The sequence below is a fragment of the Erythrolamprus reginae genome, chromosome 1 (genome assembly GCF_031021105.1).
Source record: "Erythrolamprus reginae isolate rEryReg1 chromosome 1, rEryReg1.hap1, whole genome shotgun sequence".
In the NCBI taxonomy this organism is placed as follows: Eukaryota; Metazoa; Chordata; class Lepidosauria; order Squamata; family Dipsadidae; genus Erythrolamprus; species Erythrolamprus reginae.
The window spans coordinates 265,517,662-265,532,367 of NC_091950.1; positions in this window are offsets into that span (position 1 = coordinate 265,517,662).

The window sequence follows — 14,706 nt, forward strand, 5'->3', positions numbered from 1 at the left end:
TTGAACATCCAAAATATACTATTTAATTCTATATATATATGACATATGTGTACATACACATTACATACAGGCACACAAGATTATACATTACCTACTATATAAACTGTATATGTATGTACACACAAACACACAAGCACAGCTCTTCTAAAATTATACACATTCAACCTCATTTACTGTGGTAGGAAAAACATACCAAGAGCCCAAAAGGGAAAAAAGAAAAAGAAAAAAGAAAAATTTTGGTCAGGTTCTGCGTACCTGACCAATTTTTTTCTAATGGTTCTACGTACCTGACCGTACCCACAGGACCCATCACTGTCCTTATCCTATGCTTTTAAACTTTTGTCAGAACATTTCTAACTTCTGTTCTGCGTTTGAAATAATGTTGCTCCCCCTACCCCCAAAAAGCAGAAAAGGAGGCCATGTAGGTATGAAACTGTGTCTTGCCAGCCCTTGCCTTTGAAGATAGCAATAGCATTTAGACTTATATACCACTTCATAGTGCTTTTATAGCCCTCTTTAAGCCCCGAGTTTTCGGAGAGGGGCGGCATACAAATCCAAATAATAAATAAATAAATAAAAATAAATAAGTGGCTTATAGAATCAGAACATTCCCCCCAATAATCTGGCTCCTCATTTTACCCACCTCGGAAGGATGGAAAGCTGAGTCAACCTTGAGCCGGTAGTGAGATTTGAACTACTGAATTACAGCTAGCAGTTAGTTGAAGTAGCCCGCAGTGTTGCACTCTAACCACTGCGCCACCCCGGTTTTATTGTCAAGATAATTCTAGGATAGTCAGGGCAGTTGTTGACATGTTCTAAAACAAGGGGTGGGAAACTATAGCCTTTTTATGACTGGTGGACATCAGCTCCCAAAATTCCTAAGCCAGTCTCAGGAATTCTGAGAATTGAAGTCCACAAGTCATAAAAGGGTCATCGTTTCCCACCTCTCCTCTAAATCAAGAAGGGAAACAACAAATCAAGTCAGTCCAATGTAGGAATACCCTTTACAAAACAACGCACTGGAAGTGAATAAGGGAAGGTGGAAGAAATTGGAGATAGGGGTCTCTCCTTCTCTCTTCCTGCTGTAGCCCAAGGGGGCTGATAGGACTCAACTTGTCCCACACTGGGGAGCAAATCAAATTGCAGTGCATTTTCATCAGCTGTCAGGAAGGAGATGAGTGTTTCTATAGGGCCAGGCAGGAAATTAGGCTATTAAATTACAGCTTTTCTTCTCTCTCCCTCTCTTTCTCTCCCCCACCCTTTCTTTTAGCTCTTGTCATTCTTCTCTCCTACATATGTTCTATCAAAGCAAGTCATTGTAACCATTTATCTTTCCCAAACTTAAAATACCTTCTCTAGAACTAATTTTTCTCCTCTGCGTCTGAGCTCTTTGTACTCCCTGTCTTGCTTCCCTGATCTTGTATGGATCTGAGATTAATTTGCACCAGCTAGGAGTTCAACAACAAAATCAATTTCAATTGGGTCAGCTGGGGTCACCAGCAGCTCAGTAGTGTGCGGGGAGATATAGATTATTATCATTCTGAGAACATACTACTATACTTCCCTGTACATACAAAAACCAGAGGTGGGGGTGAAATGCAAGGAGACTTATACTGATTTATAATCAGGATAGAGGGAATGTTTCCTTATTATATGCTAATGACGAATTAGGATGGGATATATTTGCCCAATATTTTTTTAAATGATCCCAGAAAAGCTTGGGATGGAAATTATGGGATGGGTAGCATTGTAATACCATAAATAAACAAATGAATAAATAAATCCGGTACTGTCAAGGGGATATAGCACTAGCAGTATGTTTGATAGAGCCTTTTTGCACTCCTAGCACGTAGCAGGTGTAAATTAAACAGCACTCTGTCTGTTAGTTATTCTGTGTCACAGAAGGATGGCGAGACTAGGACTTAAAGGAGCAGGGCCCTCAGAAATCAGGATAGCAGAGAGAGGTGTTTATGGCCTGTAATTTGTAGGACTAAAATGTTGAATTACCTCCAACTGCATCATCATCATCATCATCATCATCATTATTATTAATTTTAAAGGCATAGTTGTTGGTCTTCTTTATGTGTTTTCAGTCCTGAGTTTTTGTAGGGGAAAATAATAGTACATTTCTTAACATAAAATACCTGTTTCATCCAATCACAATCAACAAACATTTAATAGCCTTCCTTACCATTTATACTATACTTTTTAATTATGTTTTATAACCTGTGAGCTGGCCAGAGTTACCTTGTACGGAAGGTGGGTGGCATAAAAATTTAACAAACAAACAAAACAAAACAAATTTATTAAATGTATTTTAATAAAATAAATTGAATTTATTAAAAAAAAATTATATAGCTGCCCAACTCACCCATAAATGGTTCCGGGCAGCTTATAAAATTTAAAAACTCCATCATAGAATAAAAACCCATAAAGAAATCCCTCCACCCTCAACCCCATGGAAGCAATAACACAATCAAATCAAATGGCAAACAACGGCATAGTGTTTCATTCTTCCTTACCATTGATTCTATATTTATTTATTACCGGTATGTTTTATAACCTGTAAGCTTCAGTTCACAATAATTTAAAACGCCATCATATAATAAAAACCCATAAAGAAATTCCCCCACTCCCACCACCATGGAAGCAACAACACTGCAATCAAATCAGTTCCATCTCTATTCATGGTCCCTGTTGACAAAACCACTTAAGGCCCCTTGGTAAAGCAACAAGATGTGTGGCCAACTGTATCTTGGGTATATGAAAATAATACAAATATAGGAAGAAACGAAGGATTCGCATGATGATGAATTGAAAACCTGTTTTACTTTGCGTATACTATGTCTATTTATTCTCCCATATATACAATATATATGGGAAAAACAAAAATCTACAAACACACACACACACACACACTGCTCAAAAAACTAAAGGGAATACCCTTTATATAAATAACACATCCTAGATCTGAATGAATGAAATATTCTCATTGAATATTTTGTTCTGTATAAAATTGAATATGTACAACAGCATGTGAAATTGATTGTCAATCAGTGTTGCTTCCTAAGTGGACAGTTTGATTTCAGATCCCTCGCGATACTCGATTTTTCGCGATATAGTGGTGCGGAAGTAAAAACACCATCTGCGCATGCGCGCCCTTTTTCCATGGCCGCGCATGCGCAGATGGTGGAGTTTGTGTGGGCGGCGGGGAAGACCCAGGGAAGGTTTCTTCGGCTGCCCAGCAGCTGATCTGCTCGGCAGCGCCGCAGCAGCGAGGAGCCAAAGATCGGGGTTTCCCCTTTGCGTGGACAGCGGGGAAGACCCAGGGAAGGTTTCTTTGGCCGCCCAGCAGCTGATCTGCTCGGCAGCGCCACAGCAGTGAGGAGCCAAAGATCGGGGTTTCCCCACCGCCCACGCAAAGGGGAAACCCTGATCTTCGGCTCCTCGCTGCTGTGGCGCTGCCGAGCAGATCAGCTGCTGGGCGGCCAAAGAAACCTTCCCTGGGTCTTCCCCGCCACCCACGCAAAGGGGAAACCCCGATCTTTGGCTCCTCGCTGCTGCCCGCCCGCCGCTCGAGAGCAAGAGGGGGAGAGATAGAGAAAGAGAGAGAAGGAAAGAAAGAGATGAGAGAGGGAGGAAGAGAGTGTGAGAGAGGAAGAAGCAAGATAGAGAAAGAGAGGGAGAAAGAAAGATGAGAAAGGAAGAGAGTGACGTCATCGGGTGGGAAAAATCGCGATATAGCGTTTCGCGAAGATCACTCTGTGTGTGTGTGTGTGTGTGTGTGTGTGTGTGTGTGTGTGTATATATATATATATATATATATATATATATATATATATATATATATATATATATATATATATATATATATATATATATATATATATAGCTACCCAGTGGAAATTGCTGGCCTAGACTTCATATACCTCATATTTCCAAGCAACTGACTGAATGAACTACTCTGTCTACATGACACTTTGTTGTTTATGTTGGAATCTACAGTCTTTTATCTTGAGATTAATATATTCCAGAATTTAGAAGTGCAAATACTTTAACAAAAATACAAGCCTTTGTTTTACTTGGAAATAAAATGGCAGACCTGGCAAAAATAAAAGGGGGTAAAAATCTTTTCCTTATGATTATGATGGGAGTAAATCTGTCTGATTAATTATCCAGGGACTTTGGTATGCTTCAGCATAACCAGGCTATTAAAATATTCTGGGCCAATTTAAATACCTAAATCATTTTTTTTTCCTGGGAGCTACAAAAATGATTGATTTGGCCCAAGGAACTTGCATTACTTTGTCAGATAATCCCAATGGCAGAATCCAAACATACTAAATGAAATAACCCTAGCCATAATTTTGTTTTTGCTAAATCATTTGATTTATTCTGAGATGGGGTTATATATAAACATTTAATTAAATAGTTTGAAGGAGTCAGATAATTCAAGAGGACACCACAAGTATATAACTTAATACCTGGCTGTTGTTTCTTTCCTTTGTGAGAGAACTTAAGAAGATATTTCTAACCAATGCAATCACAGCCTCAGATATTGTATTATTTTTCACAAAGCTGCTGCTATGGAGCAGCTAATCCCTTGAATCCTTTAGTCAAACCTTCTTTTACTGCATAATATTAAATAAATCCCTCTTTCCTGATGTTGCTGGACTTTCTCTGACATGTAATAAAGTTCAAAATGCTTAACCCTTTCAAAGACATAATAAGCCAGACATTCTGGTAGCTGAATATCATTTTTAAAATTACAATGAACTAAAGAGGTACTATTACAGATTATCAATGTGATTATTGTGCTACAGAGGCCTAAGGATACTTTTGATTATTTTCCTGTTCCATTTCCCTCTCCTAATTATCTTATGCTATCTGAAAATCTGATCTGGATGTGAGAACCAGCAACAACAATCCTCTACCCCCACTCCCGGGCCTGCAGTTTTAGGTCCTTCTTTTGCATCTAAATTGTTTCTTAGTCTTGTTTTATCAACAAGAATCATTCTGTTGATAAAAGGTGAAACACAGATTTTACCCAAACTCTCTTGAAAGAAACAAAGTGCCGGTTAGATAGAACTAGGCCGTAGCACAAAAACCTTCAGTTTGCTTTTTATTAGGGGAAAAGAGGCTAAGATAATGCAAATGATTATGATGTCAATGTATTTCTCTTGGGATCACTTCTACCACCACCACCACCCAAAAGAAAAAAAAAACTAAGGAAAATGTATGCATGATTAATGTCAACATGCAAAATACTTCAGCCTATGGAAGGTGATGAAGAATTGTGTCCATTAAGCAGTGATGGGCTGCCAAATTATTTACTGCCACACTGTGGGCATGGCTTATTTTGTGGGTGTGGCTTGACAATCATGTGACTGGGTAGGAGTGGCTTGCCGGCCATGTGACCAGGTGGGAGTGGCTTGACAATCGTGTGACTGAGGGTGGCTTAAAGGTCGTGTGACCTTGTTGAATGAATGTTAATGGAACTTTTTCTAAAATTAGAATTTAAGGAGATATATATATATATATATATATATATATATATATATATATATATATATATATATATATGACGGTCTTGGTATATACACTGTGTTCGCCTTAGAACAAGGACAGAAACACCAGCCTGAAGATGACGAGTGGGACCTCGTCGAAACGTTGCCAGAAATTTCCAAATCCTACATGGGAAGAAACCCGAATATACCAAGACCGTCATACCTGTACCCGTGAAAATCTACAAAAACATATATATATATATATATATATAAATTGGATTGATCTACTATTGTCTTTTGTATATGCTGTGAGCCGCCCCGAGTCCTCGGAGAGTGGTGGCATACAAATCCACAAAATATTTATACAGATATGAGTAAAAGTTGGATAACTCAATCAACAATCAACAAGCTGCCCCGAGTCCACGGAGAGGGGTAACATACAAATCCAATTAATAAAATAAATAAATAAATAAATCTATTTTTTAATTGCCTGATCATAACAGTAATTGAGCTTTCTAGAATCATAGATAATGGATTCTAATGGATTCTATCATACAACATACTTTGTTGTATGATATACAAATGGAGATACTATATATTCATATCAGGACACAATCACTCATACCAGGAGCAACAACACTATAGCTCTATGTTTGTGTAGCAGCCTTCACTCTTTTTCACTACCCTTAACCTGAGTTACAGTTCTAAATTCTACTCTATCCAATCATCAATCTTTCAAATATTAGTTGCTTATCCATTCATTTGCTGCTTTAATGCTCTTACATTGAAAAAAAATAAGTCCTATTTCTGTATTACAGAGATACATGAAGAGGTACAGTGGGTGTTAAGAGAAAAAAGGGATCCAAGTTGCTCTCTCTCTCTCTCTCTCTCTTTTCATTGATCTTAGCTTTTTAAAGTAGCAGCTGCTCTTGAGTTGGAAATCTGCTCTGCTGGCTGAACATTGGAGAAAAGCCACATTTGAGTCTTAACTGGAAACCATTCTCTTCTATCTCCATCCAACTTTTGATGTCCTCTGCTAAAGAAGATCAAATACCCCCCAAACTCAGCTACATGCTGAAAGGACAAGAGAGGGAAAAGACTTCTAAATACCCCCATTACTCCTTTTGTGTTTTTGAAGCCTTGGGTCTTACATTTGAGACAAAAGCCTGGAGTTCATACTGGCTTGTTAAGTTTTCTGACTTATTTGTTTCTACATGCCAAAATATGTGGGGGATTTTTTCCCCCTTCTCTACTGCAGTTGCTGGCTACCATATGGCTACATTCACATTTCTCCTGCCTTCATTAAAGAAATTGAGCAGCCGCCAAAAAAATAGTCTATTTTAGAACTATGCTAGATATGAGGAAGTAAGAACTTTGTCTGTCTTTACAACTTATAAGGAAAATAATCTCCTCATTTGATAGGTATATTCTCCCCCCACCGCACTATTTATGTGTCCCATCACTACTGAAAAGAGAGAGGAAAAAGATGAGAATATAGTGGGTACTGAATTTTTCACGTCTTAAAGTTCTTTCATCTTAAAATGGTGGCAACTCATCCAGAATGGCTTCAGATCTCATGAACATGGATAGGGTGCCCTTACTGCATAGTTAAGGTGACCAGATTTGAGCATTGGTAAAGTGGGATACCATTGACCGGGGCGGGGTGGGGCGGTCCTTGATTAAAAATTTGGTCTAGTCTCCCCAGGAGCTGCACCCATTCCCGGAGCCATAGCTGGTTTCATCCCTCCTCCCCTTTTCTAACTGGGAAGAAGCAAGGGCCGCGCTGCATCCCAAGATTGGCAGGCCGGCTCATAATGGGACACACTTCCTTTCTCTCAGTGGGGGGAGAGAAGCTTCCTCCTCCCAGTACCCAGAGAAAGGACTTATTGGAAAGCACCATGATGTTGGGAAAGATTGAGGGTGGAAAAGGGACAGCAGAAGATAAGATGGTGTCATCAATGAAAAGAAATATGATTTTCACCAAAACAAATTCCTTGTGTGTCCAATCACACTTGGCCAATAAAGAATTCTATTCTATTCTATTCCGTTCCATTCCGTTCCATTCCATTCCATTCCATTCTATTCTATTCTATTCTATTCTACGGGCAAGCTCTGGAAAACAAGGGAGGATGGAGAACTTAGCATACTATGGTCCATGGAGTTGTGAAGAATCAGACATGACTTAGTGACTGAACAACAAGATAATATCCTATGGATGTTATCAACACTGGAGTATACCTACTAAGTAGAATTGCATCTTTCCTTCCTTATGATCCCACTGTCTTCAAGGGATAAAAAATCTGTTTCATTTCTATAAAAAATCATAACTATCTGGGCCATTTTGTTTTTGAAGCAAACTAGGACTTTTGCAGCTTGAGGACAGATTCATCGATGGCAGCCCCTGGTGTGAAGTGTGCGATCTTAAAGAGGCTCTAATTCTCTCTCATTTCTGTCACCCCACACTCACACGCAATGCGTGTATAAATAAAATTCAGTTTTCCTAAACAGGAAACTCTCTTTCTTTGTTGTTGCTACAATATGTATCTCCCAGGAGAAGGGAAGGAGGGGAAATCTGAGGGTTTATATAAATGCGAGAGTTCAACAAAAGGCCAATATTTCTGTGCATCTGAGTATGTGTGTGTTTGTGTCTGTGCGTGTATCAATCATACCTTTCACCAGAAGGAAAATAAAAATAACCCAGGATATTCCAGCTTTTCTGATCCTGTCTAGGCATGGGGAGACGTGATGCAAATAACAAGCGACAGCCTACATGCGTACAAGGGGGAGAGAAGGGACCCCACTGAGGGCTTTGATTAAGCACTATCAGGAACCAAATAGAAAATGGCACACAGCCAAGCACGCGTTCCGCTTTCTGTCCTTCTGCTTGCAGCTGGCTGGCTGCTTATACAGGTTGTCATAAAAACTAATCTGCAGCCTGAACTGCCTATCAGGTAGCAGAGGGAATGTGTGCTCCATAAGGGGCAGTCTGAAATGTCATTTTCCTTGTCACTTGGGGGAAAAGGCAGCCGTGTGGCTTCAGCAGCACTGACTCCACTGTTTTTTAGTTTAATTGTATGCTTGACAACGTAGGAAAAGGTTGACGAGAGCCTTTATTTTAGGGAGGCCAGAATATTTTAAGCGAAGAGGACTGTGTTTATTATCTGCCTTGTAAAAGTAGTGGGAAGTCAATGGGCAAGGGTTGTGGGGGAGTGGAGGAGAATGCTTAATTCTCATTGCAATATCTGTGGTGCTTATATGAAAAATAATAGTGGTTCAGAACCCAGCAGTATACAGAGGTACCTCTACCTAGGAACGCCTCTATTTATGAACTTTTCTAGATAAGAACTGGGCGTTCAAGATTTTTTTGCCTCTTCTCAAGAACAATTTTCCACTTACAAACTTGAGCCTCCGAAACTGTAACTGGAAAAGGCAGGAAGAAACCTCCATGGGGCCTCTTTAGGAGTCTCCTGGGAGAAAACAGGGCCAGAAAAAGCAGGGAGAAGCCTCTGTGGGGACTCTCTAGGAATCTCCTGGGAGAAAACAGGGCCGGAAAAGGTGGGGAGAAGCCTCCGTGGGGCCTCTCTAGTAATCCTCTGGGAGGAAACAGGGCCTCCACCCTCCCTCTGGTTTCCCCAATTCCACACATTATTTGCTTTTACATTGATTCCTATAGGAAAAATTGCTTCTTCTTATAAACTTTTCTACTTAAGAACTTGGTCACAGAACAAATTAAGTTCATAAGTAGAGGTACCACTGTACTGTGCCTGCAACATCTAAATATACGGTTGAAAGGATTCACACTTGACATTGTTTCTCCATAATGATGGAGAATAAGGGTGTTTAAGGAGCCACAAAGATTTTTGTTTTATTTATTTATTTTGTCCAATACACAATAATACACAATGAAGGTAATAGAGGATATAGTAGAGAAGAAATATGAGATATAGGAGAGACTATAGGACAGGGGACGGAAGGCACTCTAGTGCACTTATGTATGTCCCTTACTGACCTCTTAGGAATCTGGAGAGGTCAACCGTGGATAGTCTAAGGGTAAAATGTTGGGGGTTAGGGGATGATACTACGGAGTGCGATAATGAGTTCCACGCTTCAACAACCTGATTACTAAAGTCATATTTTTTACAGTCAAGTTTGGAGCAGTTAATGTTAGGTTTGAATCTGTTGTGTGCTCTTGTGTTCTTGTGTATTGTCGGGACACTTCCCTTGTATTATCTCAACAATTGCTACAGCAGATTTGCCCCAAAGAGCAAAAATAGGATAAGCCAGAGTTTCAAAAATGAATGTTAGATTCCTACTACTCCTTGCTAACGACATACAGTATATCAATTGGTTATGCAATGGTAATTTATACACAGGAGGATTTGAGATGGTTTCCCATCCATCATGTTCTGTTGGCAACTATTCCCCCCCTCCAGCCTCATCTGGATCCAGTTTCCTGGTCTTTTGGAGGGATGTGCGTGAAAACATTGAGCTTCCCCCATTCTCATAACAATCCCTGCTTTCTTGTTGTCTGATTGAAGTACTGCATTAGGCTGCCAAATCTCTAATGTGCACATTCCAGATGGAAACATACAGAAGAAGATAGCTTGCCTAGGACATGAGTAGCTCAATAATTTATTCAGTGGGAACTACACCTTACAAAACAATTTGTTCTTGTTTAAATGGGAAGTGGGGGGGTGGGAGAGATCCAAATGTGGAAGAAGGGAATTAAATGAAAAGCGAGAATAGCATGTGAAAAAATAAAAAACCCAGGCCACTGGTAAAGTGGTACCTAATGATGTGAAGAGCGATCCCAGGAATGGGTTGACTCTTCTGAGTTGTGTACTTGAAGGAAAATAAAATGAGAAAAGACAGGTATAATTTATTTCCTGTTAAAAAGAAAGGAAGAAGCCAGATGGTGCTTTGCTGTTTTCCTGCCTCCTGGCTTGGCATATTTCTGACCAGTTCCTGAATCAGTTCAATCTTGGCAGTATTGATTAAAGTAAAGCTGGAGAAGGTTTGGGAATAGTTTTTAGGAGAGGAAGTGAACCTGGAAACTTCTTCTCCTGATCCGTACATGTGTCTTTTGGTTGATTCTTCCATCTGCTCCAACAGGCTGTGTAGATTTTCCAAATAGTAGAAAAGCTGCAGGCTCTGCTCAACAGAGTTGAATGGAGGATAAACAACATTCCTTTCTGACAATAACCATGGCTCAATGGTTGTAAGAACTGCTTTGCCTTCCTGGTTGACATCCTTAATATCTTCAGTTGAAAAAAGACACAGCAATCTCACTTAAACTTATATACCACTTCACAGTGCTTTACAGCCCCTCCGAAACTTTTACAAATGTCAGCAAATTGCCCCCCAAAATCTGGGTCTTCCTTTTTTCCAACCTTGGAAGACTGGAAGGCTAAGACAACATCGAGCCAGTCAGGAACGAACTGCTGACAATCAGCAGAATTAGACTAGGATCTTAGATATAAGGGACATGGTGGCTTAGTGGCTAAGATGCTGAGCTTGTCGATCAGAAGGTCAGCAGTTCAGCTAGATTCCCTAGCACTGCATAATGGAGTGAGATCCCATTACTTATCCCACCTTCTGCCAACCTAGCAGTTTGAAAGTACACAAAAAATGCAAGTAGAAAAATAGGGACCACCTTTGGTGAAAAGATCAGAGCACTCCATAAGCCAAAATGGACCGGTTAGGTCCCACAGAGTCGGCCTTCTTCGGGTCCCGTCGACTAAACAATGTCGTCTGGCGGGACCCAGGGGAAGAGCCTTCTCTGTGGGGGCCCCGACCCTCTGGAACCAGCTCACCCCTGAGATTAGGATTGCCCCCACCCTCCTTGCCTTTCGTAAACTCCTTAAGACCTACCTCTGCCGTCAGGCATGGGGGAACTAAAACACCTCCCCCTTGCCCATGTTGTGTTGTTGATTGATTGACTGTGTGCCTGTTTTTTATATATATTGGAATTGTTTTAGGAAATTACTAATTTTAAATTGTAATTAGATTGGTGGGCATTGGATTTTTATTATGTACTGTTTTTTATTATTGTTGTGAGCCGCCCCGAGTTTGCGGAGAGGGGCGGCATATAAATCCATTAAATCTAATCTAATCTAATCTAAAATGTTTACTGCCACACTGTGGGTGTGGCTTAATAGTCATGTGACTGGGTAGGAGTGGCTTGCCAGCTATGTGACCAGGTGGGAGTGGCTTGAACGATCATCATCCTTCAAGTGAACTGTTAAGTTCTTGACTTACAACCTTACCAGTGTCGCTCGCTGGGGTAACAATTTGCTTCATGGTTCCCATGCTCTCCTTCCTAGGTCGTCCCCCAGCCTCAGGCTGGGTAGCTAGGCGAATGGGTACTGCCAGAAGCATAAATACTGCTAGCGCCGCTTCCACCCATGCCTTCTGCTTGCACCTCAGATGGGAGGTGGCCATGTGAGGCTGGAGGTGAGAGGGAAGCTCGTCTGAGGCCAGAAAGGAGAAAAGAGGAAAAAAGCAAGGAGCGCAGATGCAGCAGTAGCAGCAGGAAAAAAAGGAGAGCTGAGCCGAGACCAGTAATTCTGGAAGTGACAGCCGCCAATCAGATGGAGCTGCGCACACATCTTCATTTTCACCAGTGGAACTGTGTTCCACCCTGTCCTGCCTGCTGCCCACCCCTGGCCTTTGGGCATTTAGTCATGCCAATCGCATGACCACAGGGACTTTTTCGGACAGCACTGACTCTTTGGCTTAGAAACAGAGATGAACACCACCCTTAGAGCCAGAAATGACTAGCACGCATGTCCAGGGGAACCTTTACCTTTATCTTAGGTTCCGGTTCCGGCGGAGCAGCGAGAAGGAAGGGATACCGCTGCTCCGCTGGACTACGGCGATAACATCAAAAATATAGGTGGTTTTGAACTAGTTTGAAGGCCAGTGTGCATGTCCGGGAAGCTGAAAGTTCCTTGTCTCGGTGTCCGGTTCCTGTGCGGCGTCCTCTCCTTGGTTTGGCCGTGGGAGAGCTGAGAGCTGGGAGCCCGGATCAGCTGGGGCTCGGAAGATGGCGGCCGCCAGCGTGCACATTCGGTGAGCCGGGGTGCATATTCAGCGAGCCGGCGTGGATATTCAGTGAGCCGGCGTGCATACTCGGTGGGCCGAAGGTTCTTCATCTTGATGCCCGATTCCTGTGCGGCGTCCTCCCCCTGTTTTTTGCTGTGGGAGAGTGGAGAGCTGAGAGCCCCGATCAGCTGGGGCTCGGAAGATGGCGGCCGCTGTGGAGTGAGTGAACTGCCCCGCCTCCGAGTTCTCTCCCTGAGTTCCTCTCTCGCTCCGGGAATGTTCCCACGCCGAGATTGAGACTGGGGGGACGAGTGAAGGAGTTTGGGGTGAGATTCGCGAATGAACAAGCTGGTGAGTCGGGTGAGCCGATCGAGTTGACTGTGTTGGAGGAGGACACTCTTGAGGACAATGCAACCAGCCAGGCAGACCGGGACGCTGAGCAGCTGTGCGGTGGGTGCGCTCGGCGCTGGAGGAGACCTGGCGGACGGAGGACCGACCATTGCAATAGGAGAGAGGAGACTGAAAGGAGACCAAGGGAGGAGGACTGGTAGAGCAAGGTCTGGTGGTGGGAGAGTTATACAGACATGGACGCCCCCTCCCTATTCTGGGGGGGGGGGAGAGAGATGCTGAATGATCCTTGACTTTTGAATAACCTCTGCCCCTGAGAACTTGGCACTTTGAGAAACCTGGCACTTTTGAGAAACCTGGCACTTTTGAGAAACTTGGCACTTTGAAAAACGTGGCACTTTGAAAAACTTGGCACTTTGGGAAACTCAGCACGTTGAGAACTTTAGCACTTTTATTAGTTGCTGCTGACCGGATTCCCTAAATGAATTGAATCATTCACTATTACCTATATTTGTATTTTCTGTATTTTTATTGTTATTTTTATTCAGTTTTATATTTATAGGTTTTTTAAAATTTGATAAATTTAGATATTTTTCTTATTGTATTTTAATAATCAAGTTAATCTATTTTAATTACTACTAATTTAATCTTAATATTATTGGGGGGTTTCTTAATGAATGGATGACTGGGGTGTATGTAATATTGTGCATAGGATGAATGATTGGTGTGACTGTGATGGTTGGAGTGGGTGGGGTTGTGGTATGCATGAGATGAATGAAAATAGTATGAACAACAGATTTGGCCCACCTGACGCTCGGGAGACAGGAGAGGAAGGGGCACTGATCTCTGGGGTGGCAGAGGGTCGGAATATTCCAGTGTTGCTGGGGAGAGGCAGATATGGCGGGGGCCACAGAGTTAGCCATTCCAGGGGAACGGGGGATCGTTGCTTAATAACGATCCCTTGTTCTGGCTCTGTGAGCCCAATCTTGGGTACTGGTGATGAATGTAACTCTGGCCCTGGGCTCAGGTTGCTGCTGCTCAATGCCAGGTCGGTGGTAAATAAAGCTCTCCTCATCCGGGATTTGATCCTGGATGAGGAGGCCGACCTGGCATGTATTACTGAAACCTGGCTGGGCCCAGAGGGGGGTGTTCCTCTCTCTGAAATCTGCCCAGCTGGGTTTCAGATATGGCATCAACCTCGACCCCAGGGAAGGGGGGGAGGAGTGGCTATTATAGCCAGGGAGAGCCTTTGCCTACGTAGACTCATTGCTCCGGAAATTGCGGGTTGCGAGTCTCTCTTGATGAAGTTGGACGTAGGGGTTCAGGTGGGCTTATTTCTCATGTACCTGCCTCCCAGCTGCATGTCAAAAGCCCTGCCTGTGCTACTCAAGGAGGTAGCCGGGTTGGCGGTGGAGTTCCCCGGACTTATTGTCCTGGGGGACTTCAACCTGCCGTCACTCGGCGAAACCTCTGGGCTGGCACAGGAGTTCATGGCCACCATGACAGCCATGGACCTGACTCAAGTAGTACAGGGTCCGACTCACGAGGGAGGACACGCACCTGACATGGTATTCCTTTCCGAGCAATTGAGTAATGGTCTGAGACTAAGGGGCTTAGAAACATTGCCTTTGTCATGGTCAGACCATTTCCTACTACGGCTTGACTTCCTGGCTCCAATCCTTCCCCGCAGGGAGGCGGAACCAATTAAGATGTTCTGCCCCAGACGCCTGATGGACCCAGAGGGCTTCCAGATGGCGCTTGGGGTTATTCCAGAGGCATTCGTCCACAGTTCGGCGGAGTCTCTTGC